This window comes from Acipenser ruthenus, chromosome 46 (genome assembly GCF_902713425.1).
Source record: "Acipenser ruthenus chromosome 46, fAciRut3.2 maternal haplotype, whole genome shotgun sequence".
Classification (NCBI taxonomy): Eukaryota; Metazoa; Chordata; class Actinopteri; order Acipenseriformes; family Acipenseridae; genus Acipenser; species Acipenser ruthenus.
This window is the reverse complement of record NC_081234.1, coordinates 5,139,292-5,145,694: the sequence shown is the minus strand read 5'-3', so window position 1 is coordinate 5,145,694 and position 6,403 is coordinate 5,139,292.

The following is a 6,403-nucleotide window of genomic DNA, read 5'->3' as shown; positions in this document are numbered from 1 at the left end:
GTTCCAGAACTCTTGAGGATCATCCAGGTGCTTTTTGGCAAACTTGAGACGAGCATCCATGTTCTTCTTAGTGAGCAATGGTTTCCGCCTTGCTACTCTGCCATGAATCCCATTTTTGCCCAGTGTCTTTCTGATGGTGGATTAATGTACACTGACCTTAGCCGAGGCAAAAGAGGCCTGCAGATCCTTGGATGTTGTTCTAGGGTTCTTTGTGACTTCCTGGACGATTTTACGCCTTGCTGTTGGAGAGATTTTGGCAGGACGGCCACTCCTGGGAAGATTCACTACTGTCCCAAACTTTCTCCATTTGGACAATATGGCTCTGACTGTGGTTCGGTGGAGCCCCAGAGCCTTACAAATTGCTTTGTAACCCTTTCCAGACTGACAGGCATCAACCATTTTTTTCCCGGAGGTCTTCAGGAACTTCTTTTGTTCGTGGCATGATGTGCCTCTAGAACCTGTGTGCTGACAACTTCACTCTGATGGTAAGGGCCAAAGTTAGTCAGATTTCTAGTGGGCAGGGCTGGTCCAAATCAGGCCTGGTTGTTAACCAAAGTACTCAAACAGCTGACCCTAATTATCCCTTTAATTGAGTTGAGTTAACTAGGGGGGGCAATAACTTTTTCACACCTGAAGATTGCATGTTTGATTACCTTGCACACCAAACAAATGAAAGAAGCACCAAACTTTGGTGTCATTTTTTCTCTCAGACTCTATATATACTACAACCCACAAAAAAATCTGACCAAATACAACGTGAAAAATGTGCAAAAATGCAGAAAATCAGACAGGGGGCAAATACTTTTTCATGGCACTATCGATTCCTTCTTCAATTTCAGTACCTCCCATACAATATTTATAGTGGACATTTTTATTGCCTGCATGCAGTACCTTACACTTTTTTCTATTAAATGTCATTTGCCATGTGTCTGCCCAGTTCTGAATGCTGTCTAGATCAGTTTGCTTACTATACCATAATCTAAGTCATTAATGTAGATTAGGAATAGCAGAGGACCTAATACTGATCCCTGTGGTACTCCACTGGTTACCTTGCTCCATTTTTGAGGTTTCTCCTCTAATCAGTACTTTCTGTTTTCTACATGTTAACCACTCCCTAATCCATGTGCATGCATTTCCTTGAATCCCTACTGCGTTCAATTTGAGAAGTAATCTTTTATGCAGCACTTTGTCAAAAGCTTTCTGGAAATCTGAATAAACCATGTCGTATGCTTTGCAATTATCCATTGTCGGAGTTGCATCCTCAAAAAAATCAAGCAGGTCAGTTAGACACGATCTCCTTTTCCTAAAACCATGCTGACTGTCTCCCAGGATACTGTTACCATATATGTAATTTTCCATTTGGGATCTTATTATAGTTTCCATGAGTTTACATATAATAGAAGTCAGGCTTATTGGTCTGTAGAAGGTTAGTACAATTTACAATGAACTGAAAAAAACGCCTTCGCGTATTATTTGTTATGATTTCTTTAAGATAGTTTGTGATATAAAAAGAGCATTGTTTCATATCGGTACGACTGGTCCACTGTCAGATTTTCACCTTCTGTTTACGGTCGCTAATCGGCACTATTGTCACAGTATCGAGTGTGACGTCAGCAGCATTGTAATTTGAAAAGATAAATAAAGCTCCTTGGTTTCCGCCGGGCGCGGTGGCGCACGCCTGTAATCCCAGCTACCGGGAGGCTGAGGCTGGAGGATTGCTTGAGCTCAGGGGCTCTGAGCTGCAGTGGGCTATGCCGAGCGGGTGTCCGCACTAAGCTCGGTATCGATATGGTGCTCGCGGGGGAGCCCGGGACCACCAGGTCGCTTAAAGAGGGGTGAACCGGCCCAGGTCGGAAACGGAGCAGGTCAAAGCCCCCGTGCCGCTCAGTAGTGGGATCGCGCCCGTGAATAGACACGGCAGTGCAGCCTGAGTAATACAGTGGGACCCAGTCTTTTGCTGTATTTATGTTGTTTACATTATGCAAGCGTTTTGTAATAGATCATATTATCAGCCAACACAGTTCAAATAAAATAAAGCAAAAATGCTATCCGTCTTGCTTTACTATAAGATTCGGTGCCTTTTATTTACAAATGAACCCCTACAGTATAATGTTTAAAATGATAATTGGACAGTACTTTTACTGTATGTACTGTAACACGTTTTTAAATTGGTCAGTTTGTGTCATGCCTTTATTTTTGCAGTATTAGATTTGACAGTACCTCTGTAAACCAGCACACTGTATGATCCGGCACAATGTTCCAGTCCCAAACGATACCGGATTAGACAGGTTTTACTGCATAACTGTCATAGATTTGAATATAGAAAGGCTACATGGACACGCAAGCAGGTCTGACACATAGTAAGAGCTCTTTTGGCAGGTGTTTATGTACTGTTCACAAGTGACTAAAGTGACTTTTATTATCGCAGCTTATTCAGTATTATATGGCAAGAGAAATCTCTGCGCCGGTCACTTTTATTGAGATTCCAAATCCTAGTATCCTTAAATCCTTGGCTCCTCTATAAAGAAACTGTGGCAGATCTAGCCTATGTTTCATATATATATAGGGAGGGGTAGAACTTAAGAGAAGCTCCTGAACTCAGGTGAATACATCTCAAGCTTATAAGATATGTGCGTTACAGACATTATGCACTGAAATATTATTCCTGAATGTGTCAATTACCGCAGTACCCAACTATTGCACAGTTGATTGTGATACAATCTGATTGGCGCTGTGGTAATAGCCTTGCATTTGTTGCTGCCACAGTACTGTTATTATAATAGTAACAGTTAAATGTGTTTTGAAGGGTATGAAGCTTGTGATAAAAGACGTGTTCGGTTCACAGCTGACGGCCCTGGGATGCTTCATGAGGGTTGGAGCTCACAGCCAATAGGATGGTGCCAGGCAGTTTGCGGTGTTATGTGAAAAAGATTTCTAGGCTGTTTTAACTTATGGTTCAATGCTGCCCTCTGGTGGTAGAATAAAGGAACTTAATTATGATAACAAAACGATCAGTCTAATTTGTTGTTACTGCAGCTAGAACATGAGATTATATATTGTAATAACTTATTTGAAGAGAAAGGAGATGACTGTATTTATTGTATCCATGTATGTATTTATAACAATGCTTTACTGAGCATTTGAGAATGTACAACAGTGAATGGAATAGAATACAATGGTGCTTACAGATACCGTGCAAGTGCTGTGACAGTATACTTGGGAAAGAAGAATATTGTAGGTTAAGAACATAAGAACATAAGAAAGTTTAGAAACGAGAGAAGGCCAATCGGCCCATCTTGCTTGCTTTGTTGTTAGTAGCTTATTGATCCCAGAATCTCATCAAGCAGCTTCTTGAAGGATCCCAGAGTGTCAGTTTCAACAACATTACTGGGGAGTTGGTTCCAGACTCTCACAACTCTCTGTGTAAAAAAGTGCCTCCTATTTTATGATCTGGATGCCCCTTTATCTAATCTCCATTTGTGACCCCTTGTCCTTGTTTCTTTTTTCAGATCGGAAAAGTCCCTTGGTTCGATATTGTCCATACCTTTTAGAATTTTGAATGCTTGAATCAGATCGCTGCATAGTCTTCTTTGTTCAAGACTGAATAGATTCATTTCCTTTAGCCTGTCTGCATATGACATGCCTTTTAAACTCAGAATAATTCTGGTCACTCTTCTTTGCACTCTTTCTAGCGCAACGTGACCAGAACTAAACACAATATTCTAGATGAAGTCTCACTAATGCATTGTAAAGTTTTAACATTACTTCCCTTGATTTAAATTCAACACTTTTCACTATATATATCAAAGCATTTTGTTGCCCTTTTTTATAGCTTCCCCTCATTGTCTAGATGAAGACATTTCTGAGTCAACATAAACTCCAAGGTCTTTTTCATAGAGTGCCGTTAAAAAGTATTTGCCCCCTGTCTGATTTTCTGCATTTTTGCATATTTTTGACACTGAATGTTATCAGATCTTCAACCAAAACCTAATATTAGATAAAAGGGACCCTGAGTGAACAAATAACATAAAATTTGATACATATTTCATTTATTTATTAAGAAAGTTATGCAACACCCAATGCCCCTGTTGAATGCAGTGATTGGTTTTCGCCAGATATAACGGGGTCCATGTCGGCCAAAAAGTTCCACTATTGACTCATCTCTCCATAGAACATTGTTCCAGAACTCTTGAGGATCATCCAGGTGATTTTTGGCAAACTTGAGACGAGCATTCATGTTCTTCTTAGTGAGCAATGGTTTCCGCCTTGCTACTCTGCCATGAATCCCATTTTTGCCCAGTGTCTTTCTGATGGTGGATTCATGTACACTGACTGACCTTAGCCGAGACAAAAGAGGCCTGCAGATACCTGGATGTTGTTCTAGGGTTCTTTGTGACTTCCTGGACGATTTTACGCCTTGCTGTTGGAGAGATTTTGGCAGGACGGCCACTCCTGGGAAGATTCACTACTGTCCCAAACTTTCTCCATTTGGACAATATGGCTCTGACTGTGGTTCGGTGGAGCCCCAGAGCCTTACAAATTGCTTTGTAACCCTTTCCAGACTGACAGGCATCAACCATTTTTTTCCCGGAGGTCTTCAGGAACTTCTTTTGTTCGTGGCATGATGTGCCTCTAGAACCCGTGTGCTGACAACTTCACTCTGATGGTAAGGGCCAAAGTTAGTCAGATTTCTAGTGGGCAGGGCTGGTCCAAATCAGGCCTGGTTGTTAACCAAAGTACTCAAACAGCTGACCCTAATTATCCCTTTAATTGAGTTGAGTTAACTAGGGGGGGCAATAACTTTTTCACACCTGAAGATTGCATGTTTGATTACCTTGCATACCAAACAAATGAAAGAAGCACCAAACTTTGGTGTCATTTTTTCTCTCAGACTCTATATATACTACAACCCACAAAAAAATCTGAACAAATACAACGTGAAAAATGTGCAAAAATGCAGAAAATCAGACAGGGGGCAAATACTTTTTCATGGCACTATCGATTCCTTCTTCAATTTCAGTACCTATTTCTATTTATTTATAGTGGACATTTTTATTGCCTGCGTGCAGTACCTTACACTTTTTTCTATTAAATGTCATTTGCCATGTGTCTGCACAGTTCTGAATGCTGTCTAGATCAGTTTGCTTACTATACCATAATCTAAGTCATTAATGTACAATAGGAAGAGCAGATGACCTAATACTGATCCCTGTGGTACTCCACTGGTTACCTTGCTCCATTTTTGAGGTCCTCAGTACTTTCTGTTTTCTACATGTTAACCACTCCCTAATCCATGTGCATGCATTTCCTTGAATCCCTACTGCGTTCAATTTGAGAAGTAATCTTTTATGCAGCACTATGTCAAAAGCTTTCTGGAAATCTGAATAAACCATGTCGTATGCTTTGCAATTATCCATTGTCGGAGTTGCATCCTCAAAAAAATCAAGCAGGTCAGTTAGACACGATCTCCTTTTCCTAAAACCATGCTGACTGTCTCCCAGGATACTGTTACCATATATGTAATTTTCCATTTGGGATCTTATTATAGTTTCCATGAGTTTACATATAATAGAAGTCAGGCTTATTGGTCTGTAGAAGGTTAGTACAATTTACAATGAACTGAAAAAAACACCTTCGCGTATTATTTGTTATGATTTCTATAAGATACTTTGTGATATAAAAAGAGCATTGTTTCATATTGGTAGGACTGGTCCATTGTCAGATTTTCACCTTCTGTTTACGGTCGCTAATCGGCACTATTGTCACAGTATCGAGTGACGTCAGCAGCATTGTAATTTGAAAAGATAAATAAAGCTCCTTGGTTTCCGCCGGGCGCGGTGGCGCACGCCTGTAATCCCAGCTACCGGGAGGCTGAGGCTGGAGGATTGCTTGAGCTCAGGGGCTCTGAGCTGCAGTGGGCTATGCCGAGCGGGTGTCCGCACTAAGCTCGGTAACGATATGGTGCTCGCGGGGGAGCCCGGGACCACCAGGTCGCTTAAAGAGGGGTGAACCGGCCCAGGTCGGAAACGGAGCAGGTCAAAGCCCCCGTGCCGCTCAGTAGTGGGATCGCGCCCGTGAATAGACACGGCAGTGCAGCCTGAGTAATACAGTGGGACCCAGTCTTTTGCTGTATTTATATTATTCAAGCGTTTTGTAATATATCATATATTGTCTTTGCACTATTAACCACAAAGCAGAAATAAAATAAAGAAGAACCGGAAAGGCATTTTCACTGCATCCTTCCTAACAGTGCAGAATTTACAAAATATAATGTTAGTACAGAGTTTCCAACAGAGGTCGCTGTTTACAAGCATAAACATATTACTTGAAGTTACATTATTTTATGTAATAGATTCAGCTCACCGGGTAATATTTCAGAGGTGGCCACAGAACAATTGATGTA